The following is a 17831-nucleotide window of genomic DNA, read 5'->3' on the forward strand; positions in this document are numbered from 1 at the left end:
AGGACCAGGCTGTCAGGCCTTGCCCTCTCCCATCCAGCAGGGGCCTTTACCAAACCTATTCATACGAGCAGGGGCGACTCTCCGTCCGCCGTAGCTCAGTTAAGTTGGGGGATGGAGGACGTAGCCATTGTTCGGCGCAAGCGCTGAAAAGCTCTGGATGCCTCGACGCCCGAAACTTCCTTAAATGCATCGAAAGACACCCGCAGCCGAAAGCCCGAAATCTCCCCTTTATGTGCCTACTAGAGAATGTGAAGGAAGGGATCTGGGACAGAAAAGAGCAACAGGAGAGCCCCATCTCAGATAAAGCCCCCGCTAATCTGCTTTCATTTGGGCTTTGGAAGCAGCAGTAGATGTTTGTCCTCAGTGCACCTCTGTTTCCAGGGCAGACATACAGTATTAGAGGCCTGCAGATTAGTCATGGGGATGAATGCATGTAGATTGGATGTTTAGGCTGCTTTTCACATACTTTCAAAGGGTGAGATCTGTTATCACAAAATCCTAATCTCAAGACACGGGCTGGAACACAATAAGCAGAAGATAATATGTGTATGTGTGTGTGTGTGTTTGTGCTCTACTTGGTGGTGAACGGGAAAGACCAACTCAGTGCTGATTAAAATGAAGAGGTTTACACAATAGTGTTCGATTGACTTCCCCCTTTAAATTGCTGTTGACATCGATATTGTACACACCGTATAAAGGGATAGTTCAGCCAAAAAATTATATTCTGGCATAATTTACACGCCCTCGTGTTGTTGTTGTTGTTTTTTAAAGAAAAATCTGCTCATTTTTGAAAAAACTTAAGCGAATGGTGCCCAACAACTCGTATGAGTTCCAAGGCTTAAAATTAGCATAGGGAAAACTTTTGGGGTATTTTTTGCAGTTTGACAGCTACCGGTCCCCATCCACTTTTATTCTTAAACATTCTTAAAAATATCTTTGTTTTGTGTTCCACTGAAGTAATAAAGGAAGTGTTGGTTTAGAACGTCATGAGGGTGTGTTAACCATGACAATTTTCATGTCTTGACTGTCAATTTAAAGGTAACATGCATTTGTTTATGTTACAGTGACAGTTCACCCAAAAATGAATATTCTGTCGTTATTTACTCACCCTAATGTCCTTCCAAACATTGTCTTCTGTGAAACACAAGATATTTGAGAAACGTTTCAGTGTTTTTTGTCCACTCAGTAGAAGTCAATGGCAACCAAAACTGTTTAATTACCAAAATATTTAATTCTTCAAAATATTTTTGTTTTGTTTCGCAGAATGTCCAAATAGTGACAGAATTTTGAAGTGAACTATCCCTTTTCTCCCACTTTTAGACCACTGTAAGTAGTAAGACATTCACATTTGATTGTTGATATCCAATAGCATTAAAGTGCCCCTATTATGCTATTTTAAAAGTATCTAATTTTGTTTTGGAGGTCTCCAACAACAGGTTTCCATGCATCAGAGGTCAAAAAAGTTATTCACAAACGACTTGTCTGATGATTTAGTCTCTTTAAATCCCTCCTTTCCACAAGCCTGCTCTGCTCTGATTGGCCAGACGGCCCAATCTGTTGTGATTGGTCTATCGCTAATGAAGCGCGCCTGAAGCGAAACGGCCATTACCATAACCGAACTTCAGCTCCGTCCAGGGACTTTCTAAAGCTCAGCGATTGTACACAATGTAAAGACAGCAGCGATGACGTCGATTTTAGCATAACAATCCGAGCGCGAACTTATTCAACCCGAACCTTCATCGCAAGGACGACCTGAGCAGGATGTTTCTGAGTGATACGCTACTCATTGTGAGGTACAACAGATGATTAGCATCAACTATTTCAGTAAGACAGTAATAACGTGAGTTAGCTGGAGACCTACATATATAGCACAAAACTACGTATTTTGAACACCCGGTAGAAAATAAATACATCAACAATTAATCATTCTTACAGGTTGTGAATCTGAGTACAAAATTGTTCCTTTTAAGGTACAAGTGGCCGTCACTGGGGTGGTACCCTTAAAGGGATAGTTCACCCAAAAACGAAAATTTGATGTTTTTCTGCTTACCCCTAAGGCATCCAAGATGTAGGTGTCTTCGTATCTTCAGTAGAACACAAATGAAGATTTTTAACTCCAACCGTTGCTGTGTGTCACTCATATAATGCTTGTCAATGGGGTCTAATTCTATTAGAGTAAAAAAAACATGGACAGACAACTTCAAATTAAACCCCGCGGCTCGTGACGATACGTTGATGTCTTAAGACACGAAACGATCGGTTTCTGAGAGAAACCCAACGGTATTTATGCAAATATATCACCTCATATCAGACGAACGCTTTAGCTCTCCAGACTGCCATCACTTCCCGTAGGTGAGGTCAAAATAGCGGCCGGGTCATAGATATCTATTGGGTGAACTATCCCTTTAAGGGTACATTTTTGTACCTCTAAGTCAGGGGTAGGCAAGATCGGTCCTAGAGAGCTGATGTCCTGCAGAGTTTAGCTCCAACCCTACTAAGCCACCACAGTATAAAACTCATGGCTCCCAGCATGCATTTCAGCGTTAAGTATGTCACAATTGTTGCGATTCATATGCTGATTCTTGATATCTGTCTGCATCTAAACTTTTTTCTCCCTAGAATGTATTTAAAAATCAAACTTCAGAATGTCTGATCTGTGGCAAGAAAGTATTGTTGGTGAATAATATTTATTAATAGTTTTAGTCAGTGATGAGTTTAGTCAAACATTTTTCTTCATGGCATTTTTGTTTATGGTTTCTTTTACTTTGAACAGATTATGTGTTTTGTTAACACTATAACAAAAACCACAAACTCACATAAAAAGCCAAGAGTCAAACTGCCCAACTAAATGAAACACTGTTCAATACATTTTCAATAAAACATCAACAACTAAACCTCTGTTAATTCTCAATAAGAGCTTCTATAGATGTCTTTCAGGGTTGGAGCCAAACTCTGCAGGACAGTGACTCAATAAGACCGAACTTGCCTACCCCTGCTCTAAGTAGAAGAAAGCAATGGTTTAATGGTGAACCTTTAAAGGTACAGTTATACGTTTTGTTCCCCGAGGAACAAACTTGTACCTCCACTGTACCTTTTTTTCTGAGAGTGTACTGACCCATCTTTCAAGAGCAAGCGTTTTGCGAATCCCATGTTGAAGGGCAGGTCAACATAGAACATAGATGGGCATTATGCAAATCTGTTACCTAATGACATGTAGTCATAACTGATTGGGACTCAAATTCCTGACGATTCTTGACGAAGAGTCGATTCTTTCTTTTGGGCGACAATAACTTTATTTATTGTGCACTTTCGACTTTACAACTTTGCAGGCCGTTTACATTCACAGACAGCTATATTACACACTGCAGGAAAGGGAATATTCGAAAAAACATAATAGCTACACTTTAAAAATGCCTCAATGTTATTGCGTTTGATGTCAAATATTGATTGAAATGGAACTGGCAAACATAACTTATTGAACTACTTTGAAGCAACCGGTGCCACGGTGAAGTCAGTCCCACAAAGTAACCACAGACGTAGATCATCACATTAACCACGAATGTTCCACTGACCAAAAACATTTTTTTGAATGAAAGCAAATATATCTGTATTAAATAGCCAAATATATCTAATGCTTTATAATGACATTTTTAAACCTGACCATCACTACCTTTGTAACTGATGAATCTAAACCTGTTCGCTTTGGCCGAACTACACAGCGTTTTCAAAGCAGTATCAGTATCTTCTCTGCTCTGTGTTCTCTGTGTGCCTGTGTAGAGCTCACCTCTGGGGCTGGCAGCCCGAGGCTACGCTGCACGCACCGATTATTTCACCATAATTAAGAGTCCCGGATCTTCAGGGACCCCAGTCTTGCTGCGCTAGCAACCTCAGCCTCCATTCTGTAACATTACATGAGTATCATCACTATTGTGATTTGATTCGACCCTCTTCAAACAGATTCAACAGCCTGGAGGTGCAGTAAAAGACACCACCTTATAGATTCTGTCATCTTAGAGAGAGAAAGAAAAACAACAGGGATTGGCTGGTTCCATCTGCTGAGATCTTTGGGCTGTACTGACCTGCGGTCTGATTGACAGCAGGGTTGATTCCATATGGACAAACTGTGAGACAAGGATTGACTGATTTTGTCTAGCATGGGAAAAGATTGTGTGTGACTATAGCTTTGACTGGCAGCTGGCTGTTCTGAGTGGATACAGTACAAGTTTCCTTTGCAGGGGGTTGAGCAGACACAAGATTGGCCAAATCATCAATTATAGGAATGATTGACAGGTGACGGCCTCGAAGTGTGTGCACTCAGCTCCAGATGTAGTGCTCCCAGCAAGAGAAATTAGACGGAGTAATCAATCAGTGGTACTGGCAGCTTTGCATGTAAAACACAATTCAGGCATTAAATTGTTTTATTACATTATTAATGTACAGTATATAATGTACTGCATATTTAAATTAATTACTTTCTCTTTAACCAACCATGCAGGAACACTCAGTGTTTTATATTCAATATACTTTCTTGTCTTAATTTACTTTATGGAAATTTTTCATTGAAAATCCAATCGTTTTCAGCTACAACTCATTTCTAAACTGTCTTTATTACAATCATTAAGCACCAGACCTCCACCGTGTGGTTACATCCTGAAAGCTTCTCTGTTGACATCTCACTCAGATCACACCCTCTACAATCATAACAGTTTCTAAAACCTTAAATTACATTGGAGCTTTGAAATTTCAGTCCATATCCATAATGTCAATGTCGGTATGCCAATACACACTTAGAAAACCCACGCCTTCAAACAGCACAGTCAACTGTCTTTCAAATAAATGTCAAATCAGTTAGTTTCACATTGGGAAAATGGTAACATCTAATGCAACTGGTTTTATCCAAGTCAAAAATGTAATATCACTGAATCAAGCTCTGTAAAGTAACAATCATGTTTACCACTTTTACAGTGTTGTAGTAAATCTATATGGTTTAATTTACTAAATCTCACACTTTATTTGTTTTTCTAGCATTCAAAATATAGCTAATCTGAGTAAAATTCTAAGCCACATTTACAGTAAAACACTTTGCATTCCCCCAGTTGAAAGATAGAGGGCAGCCTTGTGACAAGAACAGCCAGGTAGTACGCAATCTATCAACTGTCTATGGTCAAATGTAAAATATGCAAAAGAGTAGCTACCATATGATTAAATACAATGTGTTCATTTCACAAATGCATACCTGTATAGGCTACGTTTAAAACAATACAAATCTCTTCACTAAGAAATAATCAGCAAATTAGCAACCATATCAAAACATGACGGTGTATATAGCCTATATATATTCTTTTTAATCTTGGCGACTAATTTATTTTATACTTATCTCTGTAGCGTGTAATATTTTCATTTCAGCAAAATGAAAAACAAAATCTCACATTGAAAAATATCTCATTCAAACACACACATGTCATGGACACCCTGCAGTGGCTGCCATTTAAGCGGTGTAAATAATTGAGGAATAGCATTTGCCGTCATCCCCCACATGAGATATGTCTATAAAAGAGCATCAGATCTTTTCTTTGAGAGGAGGATTCTGATGTCGTAACACACTGAGCTCTCCTCACTAGCTAATCGATGGAGAAGTCAATGACCGCACCTTTTCAAGCTGTTTACAATATGGACTTCTTTTAAATACATCCTGTGTGTGTAAAACGAGTTTGCAGTACCATGAAAAACTGCGAATGGCATTATTCAATTATTGACACATGATTAGTTAGGCTATTTAGATAATAGATGCGTAATGTAGCCTATGACATGTTAGTTCGCCTATCATTTAAACAATAAAACGTGTCAGTTAAAAGTAAAATAATCTTATTTGATGATGTAAAAAGTTAAATAAATAAACAAACCGTTTAAACAGAGTTAAAACTTTCCGACTTGTTTTTGCCGCGAGTTAATTAAAGCTTCATGTCAGTAGAGTCTATTTCAACATATCACACCTTGCAGCTTTTCCTGGCACTACGTCATGTTAGCTTAACCTTTCCAAGACACCCTGCAGCTAAGCTTGCAGTTGAAACAAAACAGAATTAGGTTACAAATGTCTAACAGAGACGTGTGGGCAAACCGATACAGCAGACGCCGCCGGATTAGGGCCTGTTTTCATTTAATCAGGTTTGCAATAAAGTTCTGAATTTTCTGATTTTGTCACGAACAAACGAGCCTTGTACAGATGTTTGTCCAGGAAAGCTGCGAACCTATGCCTGCGTGAAATAACTTCCCTTCCCATGATTCTCTCTGTTGAGACTCACTCATGTATCCTGTGGAATAATAATAATAATGTGAGTGCTGCTCACTGCTCTTCATTACCACAACAAAGTGCAAAGTGGTCATTTTTATTATGGTCATAATAAAAATTACCATATATATATATATATATGAAAAGGAAACAATTGTGGTAATACGTCAGAGGTGTGGGGCTTTAGGAGGCTCAGAGTAAACAGGTTTTGTAATTGAATGTGTGAAGACTTCAGAGAGCTTTTCCCCGCCGGGTAATAGGATGACAGAGGAGAGCGAAAGCCTGTTTTAGTTTGTGTGAAAGTTTCTATAAAATATGTATGTATGTATATATACACACCGATTAGGCATAACATTATGACCACTGAATAACACTGATTATCGCTTCATCACGGCACCTGTTACTGGGTGGGATATATTAGGCAGCAAGTGAACATTTTGTCCTTAAAGTTGATGTGTTAGAAGCAGGAAAAATGGGCAAGCGTAAGGATTTGAGCAAGTTTGATAAGGGCCAAATTGTGATGGCTAGATGACTGGGTCAGAGCATCTCCAAAACTGCAGCTCTTGTGGGGTGTTCCCGTCTGCAGTGGTCAGTATCTATTAAAAGTGGTCCAAGGAAGGAACAGTGGTGAACCTGCCTAGGCTCATTGATGCACGTGTCTGATCAAACAGACGAGCTACTGTAGCTCAAATTGCTCAAGAAGTTCTGGTTCTGATAGAAAGGTGTCAGAATACACAATAAATTGCAGTTGCATATGGGGCTGCTTATTAATTGCTTAACTTATTTTGATGACGATGAGATAAAGCAATGAAAAAATTGTTTTGTCATAACTTATTGATCATATATTTTTTTTACATTGTACATGAAAAGAGAACTGTATAGTCTATCCTACACTAACCCTACCCCTAAATCAACTCATCACAGGAAACTTTCACCATTTTTGTAATAATAATAAAAAAAAAACATTTATTATGCGTTTTAAGCCATTTGGTTTACAAGGACACAGGAAGTGTCCTCATAAACCATGCTTACGTTGTAATACTCATGTCATTATACACATTTGTGTCCTCATAAACCATACAAGAACACACATAAACACATAAAATATACAAGAACACACATGCTGGGTTTTTATGCTTTATGGGGACTGTATATTTTCTTTTTTACCAGGACCACACAGACACACACACACACACGTCTGGTTTGCTATCTTTGTGGGGACTCTCCGTGGACGTTATGGTTTTTATACTGTTCAAACTGTATATTATATCCCCTTACACTACTCATCACACAAAACTTTCTGCATTTTTACATTTTCAAAAGAAAATAATTCTGTTTGATAAGCTTGTTTTCTCATGGGGACCTCAATTTAAATCCCCACGGTGACATGAGTCCCCATGAGTCAGTGTGCATTCAGGATGAAGTCCCCACCGGTAAAGAAACATTCACACACACACACACACACACACACACACACACACACACACACACACACACACACACACACACACACACACACACACACACACACACACACACAGACACAGACACACACACACACGCACACGCAGTAAGTTTAAATGATTCCCATGTGTCATTCTGGGAGAAGAAGGATCTCTTGAGTAAGACTACATTTCAGATGAGCAAAACACTGTTAAAGTTAAGTGATTGTCTCTTTAAAACAAAAGCACATTTTGTGAACAGGTGACAGTTTCTCCCATCTGTGAGAACCATTATGGGGTTTAATTATGCTGCAAAAAAAGGTATTTAATTATTTTTCATTCAGTTAATTACATTTCTTGTTCTAAAGTGTCATATCAGAATCTCAAGTCTCAGAATTCTACAGGCAACATGAGATGAGTGGAGCTGGATATTACACTGGAAAAAATGGAGGTCTAGACATTTTGTCCTACGTCCGATATTTAACTCCTTGACTGAATTTATTAAAACATATTGATTGACCGAAAATTCTTAATATAATATTGTTGTTCCACAAAAGAGATAAAATCTGGTTTGGAAGGTTTGGAACAAGTAAATTATGTCAGAATTTCAACTATCCCTTTAAAGACAGTTCTGTATTTGTATTTACTGCATAAGTCCTAAGTTGTTTTAATGAATTGTAGGGTCAATTTTGATTTCACATTGCCTTTTTTATGAAACAATTGAATCTACAGTAAAAATGAAAAGCTTTAAGATCATATATTATAAGCTATTATATTTATCAGCTGTTTAGGTTGATTCATGCGGACAGGAGAGCCGAAGATGTGTGCTAAATGTCATCACCTATGGCTGTTGCTCCCTCTGGACCATCTTGTCAAGCAGTCAAGACTCCTTCCTGATGTCTTTACAGAGCCGACTGGATCGGCACACACTTTATCAACCAGTCATCAATCTTTCATCTGCCTCTTATCTATAATTAATGCCTTTACACAGCGGTCGGTTGTGGGGTCCATACAGGTGTGTGTGTGTGTGCTGAAGAATAACAAACAACCAGGTTATGTGGCTAAATGTGTTAATATCGGTGTTCACGGAGTGACTCCAGCAGACCCTGCACACGTTCCTGACTTCTGCAGGAGGAATAAATCCAGACAATTTCCCAGAATACATTACACAGGAAATAAGAGGAGACCTCTGCTCTCTCTCGGACTTCAGATGTCTTTGTGCCTCTAATGGAGGAGCTTTCCTCTGATATGATTGAAGACAGAAGAGCTCTCCTGGCGCTCCTCTCCCCCACCCCCCAGGCCAGCATCTCAAAGGGAAGGAATAGATTATCCCCCTCGCTGAACCCCACCAAGTCAGACAGCCAGTGCAGGACATTATCATGTCAAAATATGGCATCACTTAATTTCCATGGCAACCTTATGTCAGTAGATCTCTGTGCTGCATGGCAGAATTTCAACATCCTTTGGCATTAAACATAGAGCCAATTTCATTACACTCTAAAAATGTAAACTATGGTGTATACTCAATTTTATTGTGTATATTGTCAATATATGTTAGGAATTGAATAAATGCAAGTAAAAATATAAGTAAATCTGAATAACTTCTGGTACCATGACAAATAGAACTGAGTAGACCCAACAAATTCAAAAATACAACTTAAAGGGATAGTTCACCCAAAAATGAAAATTCGGTCATCATTTACTCACCCTCAAGGTGTTCCAAACCTGTATGAATCTCTTGCTTCTGCTGAACAGAAAAAAAGATATTTTGAATAATGTCGGTAACCAAACATTTGATGGGTCCCATTGACTAACCTAGTATGGAAGTCAATGGAGCCCATCAACTGTTTAGTTACCGACATTATCAAAATATCTTCTTTTCTGTTCAGCAAAAGAAAGAAATTCATACAGGTATGGAACAATTTGACAGTGACAGAATTGAACATGTCCCTTTAGTCGTCATATTCTTTTTATTATTATTATTTTATTCTAATATTTTTAAGTCATATATATATATATATATATATATATATATATATATATATATATACACTATAATATATAAAAAAATAATATATATGTGACCCTGGACCACAAAACCAGTCATGATTCTAAATTATTCATTTTTCTTTTATGCCAAAAATCATTAGGATAATAAGTAAAGAGCATGTTCCATGAAGATATTTAGTACATTTTATTTATAAAATGTTGTACCTCAACTGACTGTACAACACACCGGCATTCCTCGAGTCATCTTCGAAGTTTCCTGATTGCAGTGGTGGATTTCAGAGGTCACATTTGTTATAGTTAATCACTGTAGTGGTGCTGAGGCTGCTTTGGCCCCAGTGGGGTCAGGCCAGAGTGATTGACACTGGGATGTGTATTATTTTCACATGAGTGGATTTGCTGTGGAGGGAAGGGTTGAGGAATAATGCATTAGAGCACTCTAATCTGGTTAGGCTAATCTCAGTCCCCACTGCTGAGCTCTGAGAGAGAGAAAGATGGATGCTGGGGGAGATGCTTAGGAGCGCTCAGGAAAGGGAATGTCAGATGAGGAACCTCAGGTTGAATATGAATCTAAATGAACGGCACAGCTGATCCGTCCTTAAGGACTGAGTGTAAATGTGTGTGACAGTGTGTTTACGGCTGAACAGAAGGACAACGGAAATTAAACACTTTAATAAAAACTTCTGAAGTAAATGTCTTTTATTTACTGACTGAACATTGTTCATTTCGGAACTCAACATATTAAGTGACAAGTCATAAAGTTGTAAAGTTGTCCATATACAGCCTAGAATCAAAAGAAAGAAAGAAGACGGTAACACTCAAATAAGTTTGCATTAACTAATGCTATTATAGTAATGCATTAATATCGCATTTTTACTATCTGCAGTAACTAAACTTTCTTAATGTGTTACATTAAATGTATTAGTACATTTTAAGAATAACATTAACTAAGATGAATTAATGCTGTAAGTATTGTTCTTTGTAAGTTCATGTTGACTAATGTTGATGAAAACTCATTGTAAAGTGTTTCTGAAGAAATAATATTTTGCTTTAAGAAAACAAAAGTCTATTTTTGGACCATTAAGATTAAAAAAATATATTTTTTTCTTTTATTTTTAAACTAAGCACCAGCATCCCTTTCAAGAATTTTTTTTTAAAATGCAATACTATATATTCAATTATTTTAGTATTTATAGATTATGTTGATATTCGTTGTAGTTTTTATTTGTTTTTAATTAAAAATCATTATTACAGTAATATAGTAAAAATAACTATACAACAATGAGAATCTAAAGAAAATATATATATAATGAAATACCTGGTCATATTTTGATGAAATGAACACATAAGCTAGGTCTGTGCTTTATATACCCTAGATTTGAGCTAAATTAAAACTGTTGCTATGGGAATTTGCAATGAAACTGAGTCTTTCCCTGCCTGCTAGGATGAATAAGACCGATCATTGCCTTTCCACAGACAAATACAGCAAAATGGAGTTCATATCTGCATCCATATTTACTATACAGATATGGAAATGAATATCAGGGAAGACAGATTGAAAGGAGTTTGACTTGGAAATGAGAGTGAGATTTTTCATTACCGTCACAGAGAACCTCATGTGGGTCTGACTCCATCATTTGAATGTGATTGGTTATGCACTGAGGGGAAAAAGCACATTAGGTATGGGGCTTTTCTCTTATTTTTATTTCTTTTTTAACTCCTGAGGCCTGAACCTTGAGTTTTTGACAAAGAGGGGAGCTAATACACACATACACACTGAAAAATAATCATATCTGTGGCAATGTTGTGTCTGTGAAGTCAGTGCCGAAATGCTCTAAATACAACATTTGCAAATACCTACTTTAAGCCAAGCTATTTCCTCCCTGTGTTTTTCAAACTTCAAAAGGCAAATACATTACCCTGGATAGATGAAAATTGTATGAATGGTTTGAGCTTCCGGTTTTAGTACACACGGACATTTCATGTGTTGATTCGTCTGGCCACGGTTAGTTTGTCACAGCCTTTTAATTTGATACAAGAGCCAATTAAAATTGGCCCAGAGACATGAAGGTCAAATGGTAACCAGCAGGGTCGTTGCCATGGAAATTATGAACAGCTGCTCTTCCATAATGCAAAATGAAACCCGGCATAATTGCTGGGGATGAAAAATCTTACCCGATTATCAAAGTCAAATTGATTTGAGCCTGATACTACTGGATGTTACACACCTTTATATCAGTCCACAACTTGATAAAAAAGGGTCATACACAAAATTAAAGTCAACACTGTGAAATGCTATTACATAAAAATCAATTTACCTGCTAATAAATCTTGAGTGCAACGTCTGAAGTGTCACATTCTGAAAGCTGACAAAGACAGGTAGGTGAATGCTAGGTTGGCAGGACTAGTAACGGGACATAGGCATCAGGCACAGTGTTGATATGCCACACCACACTCTTTAGCATCTGTGTCCGCTAATGAGCTGATTTCTGTACTGTTTTATCTAATCTCCCAGGATAGGCCATTAGCATCTCTAAAGAGAGAGAGAGAGAGAGAGAGAGAGAGAGAGAGAGAGAGAGAGAGAGAGAGAGAGGACCAACTCTGGCTATATTAAACGCAATAGCGCGCTATTGATGGCCACAGCCAATAGCAGGGTAGCGCGAACACTCTCCCGGCTAAAAGCTTGCGCTAATAGGTCCCTTACGGCAGCAGGACGGCAACAAGGCGGAAAAGGAGGCGAGAGGTTAATTTGGTCCTGCCCAGGTGAACCAACCAGTCAACCCTCACAGATTTCTCTTTCCCCTCCTCTCTACTCCAAACACTTAATGATTATTAACATGCTTCAAATGCTTAAGGAGCGCTGGGAGTCTCTCTCATACTCTCGCTCTCTCTCCCCCTCTCTGGCGCGCTGGAGCGCGAGGGGAAATCATTATGCTAATGAGCCTGCCGCCGCTGTTTTTATTTCCTATAATCACCCTCATCTCCGTGGCGATCTTCAGGGACGAGCGGTGGTACACACACACACAATCGTTCCGAGCTTTATAAATATTTCCCCTTTTTCTCGCCACATTTTTATTTTTTCAAAGGAAGAACAAAGGCGCTTGTGCGTTTATAAGAGGCCCTGTGTCTGCGCGGGAGAGAGCGTTAGGAGTGGGGAAATGAATCGAATGCCACCGAATAACTCGCTGTTAGCTTTGTCTGGATGGGTTTTTTGAAGTCGCAAATAGACTCTGATGGTGTATCTTCAACCGTTTTTTTTATTTGGACTAATTACAGTTGCTAAATATTTCCAAAATGGCAATTCAGGTGAACCTGGAAACTTGTCAGTGGTAATTAGCATGACGTGCACTTTTAACGGAGTTAAAGTCGGCATGAAATGGCAGTTGGGATAGTCTTTTCTTCCCTAATGTGATATCCGAGTGAAATGGCTTCTCGTACAAATGTGTGTGTGGGGGTACAGCAACAGACAGCAACATAGTGTCGGCCCAGATTCGGGCCACATCGGGTACAAGTGGATTCAACATGCACCAGATGTGGGCCGGATCTGGGCCAATACTATGTTGCTGACTGGGTTGCTATTGCTGTGATGTCATGTGAGTGACAGGTTGTCCCGCCCTCTTCTCTCAGAGAAGAGGTGTCATTGCAAGACAGAGGGGAAGTTATTTTGATTAAAGATTATGAGGGACCTTTTTTTTATGTGCACGGATAAGTCAAATACTACAATATTCCATAAAATAAAAAAAGTAAATTTTGATTTCATGGTGACTTTAAGATGCGGTCCCATACACCATTTTGATTTCATGGTGACTTTAAGATGCGGTCCCATACAGCATTGATCAGCAAATATTCAGAGGCGAAATCCATTTAAATAGGAATCCACGCGATCCGCATCAGAAAGCTGTTTGTTTAGAAAAAGACTTCTGTGTGAGCTGTGCATCATACATCGCAGAAATCTCACTAATGTAGCTAACCGTGCCTTCAGCATGCTACGTTTGCTTTATTAAAAAAGATTGGGTTGTTTTAGTCCAGCCGCTAAATGCGCTGAGCTCTTAACCGGCTCTTGGGGTAATTCAGACCCCTCTAGAGCTACACTAATGAGGGGATAATAGCCCCTGTGAAATGTAAATAAAACTCAAATCCCCTCACAGAGGGAGAGGAGGGGCCAGATGGAGCGACTCTGAAGGCTGAGAAGCATTTCCACTCTCTCTCTCTCTCTCTCTCTCTCTCTCTCTCTCTCTCTCTCTCTCTCTCTCTCTCTCTCTCTCTCTCTCTCTCTCTCTCTCTCTCTCTTCTCCCTATTCGGTTCATCCTTCAATCATATATACATCACGTCTTCTCACTCCATTACCAACCTGCTGAAATTTTAGCGACCGAGGGAAATTGTATGCATTTTGTTTACTCGCAACTTATTTCACACACTTTTCCCTCAGGACGGCAGGGGGAATCTGGTACCTCTAAAGACGCTGTTGATAAACAGACGCTACAGGGAAGACCCAATCCCTTCAATTGATTTTTTAAACACATTATTCATACATCCGGACTGGCTCAAGGGTGAGATAGGCTGACAGAGGCATTTGAAGTGAGCTGAATTGATAGGAACGGGGGACCCGCAGTAATGTATTATGCATTATAGACAATGATCAGCCATTACAAATCACCTAAGGGCAGGCAATAGATTGAGTTCTCTGGAATATCTGATAAAGCACTGCTTTGAGGAGAACAAACACACACTGAATGGATTTACCATCATTCAGAGCTTTAGCCCAAGCTCAGAATGCATCGCTACCCGGAGGGCAGAAAAATGCTGTTGCCTTCCTCCTTTAAAAATAAACAGTATAAGCAACTTGTATGGGTCTCTCAGTCAAGGTCTTACTTTGCAACGGAGCTGCTGCTGACAGGGGGCCTTTTAGTTTCAGTACAAAGCACATAAAACAAAAGACTGCGTGCAGATGTACCTGACTTTGACTGGTGGACGTTTTAGTAAAGCGATTGCCACTGAAGTGCAGCACTTCTGTAGGGGGAGTAAAAAAACAGGAAATCACCATTCTCAAAGTGAATGGCAGAAATGCCAATTCATCAAATGATACATTAGTAATTTAGCGAGCTTACAGGCTCTCGCTAAGCCACAGGCTCAGTATAAATCCTTCAGAGCATTCGTTCCGACAGAGATGGAGGCGTTTCCACATCATTAGTGGCGGGGCAGAAAGCCGAGAGCCCCGTCGAGCGCTCCTCTCACACACACTTTTCCATTGGGCACAGATGGGGAAACATTCCCCTCATCCGAGCCACCAGCAACCTGTTTGTTTCCAGGTGGAATTCTTCCTCGGAGACTATCCGGATAGCACAGCCGTTTACCTTTCTGTTCAAGCAGAACGCCGCAGATGATGCCAAGACTGCTTATCTAGACTACTGTGATGTGCAGTACCACTTATTTTTAATGCATGCCCATGCATTTGTTGTTAATCTTATGCACAGGCTATAAAAATATGACATTTTTTGTTTAAAGGACATGTTTCTTTTGCTTGCAGAGTAAAACGATATTAAAAAGACAAAAAAAAACGCTTTAAGAAACAGGAAAAGCTGCAAGCATGATGGCAGTGTGTAGCGTGCAAAAATAAAAACAAATAAATGTAAAAGTAAAGTAGCCTCAAAATAAATGAACAGATATGCCCAGAATGAGTAATGCCCACCAGTTAAACAATACAATTGTTTTCAGCTGTATGATCATTATTACTTGCTCTCTGCAGAGCCAATTTACTATTAGGAGCAGAGGTAGCCTTGGGGCTCTGAACAAGATACTCAAGTAAAATCAAATAAGAAACCTTATACCATGAACTATGAATCATATTGTATGTGTGTGCAAAAAAGAGAGGGCATTCTGCGATTCCAAAATGTTTGCTTAAATATACAGAAAATATCCAGAGCGCAGAAACATTTTACAAGAGCTTATATTGTCCTGTATAATGTCCTATTCATTTGTTCAAAATACATTAAACACGCAATTCATACATACAGTGCAGCAACTTGAAAACACCTCTTATGATGAGCATATTTTTTAATTTCTGAATAAAAGAATGTTTCTAAGAAATGTCAGGGGAATACAACTATCCTCATGTCAAAATGAAGAATTTTTTTAATTTAATAAAATAAAATAAAATAAAATAAAAAAAATATATATATACATATATAATTTGACCTTTAATGACAAGGTGATGTTAGTTTATGTTGTAAAATATTATGTGGTTTTACTCTCCAAAAATGTAATGATAATTATGAATTCATTATTTTTTTATAAAGCATATCATATGAAACTTCTTTGAAAATGATTATGTACACTTACATGCATTCAAGGTGTAACACACATTTTTTAAACTAGATTGTTTTCTTTACTTTATCATCAACACATAATAAAAACATGCACACACTGTACCACAACCACAATCTACAATGACCACAACAAAAATCTAAAATATTCTGTCATATATAGGCTACTGATGCCGAACCCCACAAGTTGTGTGCTTCTTAAACCAATACCCCAAACTGAATGTGTGTAGATTACCATGGCTTCCTTTATAATAACTACCTTGATTCTGCAAACCTATGAGTCAAGCATAGACTAAACGGCTGAAACGTTTGCTTACAGCCGTGTAATCATTACTTCTGTGATTCTACATCCCATCCATCGTGAACGGGGTGGAGTAAAGGGCGCTAGTTACAATTCTCAAAATTAAAGGTGAAACATTCGCCTTCTAATCTACGTAAAACATAGAATTAACCGAGAACATTTTGATCATAAGTTTGCAAGGAGGGAAGAAGCCGTACGTGATGTATGACCTCAAAGCCGGTGGATAATAATGACTAAAACTTCGCAGACAGCCAAAATATTGTAAGTACATCAAACAGTAATTTTGCAGAGGTTCATCTCAGACAAAGACTTGGGAAATGCCAAACTAGGTGATCGTTCTGTGTCAAACGCAAACAAAAAAGAACAACCCAGCCACTGAGGCCGAGACGTGCCATTCAGCCGTATTAAGGGATCACCTCTTTTCTTTCTTTTATCTAATAGTAGGGATTTCAAGGAGCCTAAGACATTGTCTTGGGTAGAGGTTAGCAGACTGGCAGGCACCCACAGTACAGTAGCTCTGTCTTTAAGGAGACATATGAAGAATGCAGAGAGAGTGCTTTGAAACACACCCTGTCATCGTGCTATGAATGCCGAGTGTTTAGATAGGACCACACCGCCCTGTTTGAATGCGCCGTGGATGATAGGAAATACGAGGTTAAAAATGCTCCCATTTGATATTTGGAGCAGGTAAGATTACCAGGGATATGTGTTGTCAAAAAGACAAAATGCCCAAAAAAAGTTGCAATGCTTTTTTTTATATATATATATTAGCTTTGGTTGTTGTAGTATGTTGTGGGATATGGAGCCTAATGAAATCCGTGCCTCAAAGCAGATGATAAGAGTCCTACAAGAAAAGCCTAGAGTGAAGTTTCTACTTATCCTTCATAGCGCAACCGGCTGAGACGCTCTGCACTCATTAGCTAAAAAGTATAAGAACTTTAAAAAGTTATCAGAGAATGTTAAATATGACTTTCTTCTAAATGAGGCTTCATTTACAGCACTCTTTGTGTTTACTTCATAATTGTTTCCCAAAGGATTCCTGCTTAATGAGTTGTTTGTGCACATGTTAGGCTATAAATACATGCTTAAAACATAATAATCCACACTAAATAACCATAAAATGTCCTGTATTTGTTGCTAATTTAGACCAAACGCAAGGTTTGCCCTAAAAGACAATGCTTCATTAAAAGAACAAATAAAACTGAATAAATGTAAAAGAAAGATCTACAAATAAGAGAAGAAACAATAAGACTTAATAAAATATTCATGATATTCCAGGCCACACATTCTCATGTCATCTCTTTTCTGTATTTTCCCATTTTATGAATATTTTAATGTTAAAATATTACCAGGTGAAATCTAGAGGGATTTTTTGCACAGGTCTACGGACATGTTGCAGAATGAGAATTAAAAAATAAAGAAAAAAACGATATAACATATATTTACTTCATTATGTCAGTTCAGTTTA

Source organism: Gobio gobio, assembly GCF_949357685.1.
Source record: "Gobio gobio genome assembly, chromosome: 11".
Taxonomy (NCBI): domain Eukaryota; kingdom Metazoa; phylum Chordata; class Actinopteri; order Cypriniformes; family Gobionidae; genus Gobio; species Gobio gobio.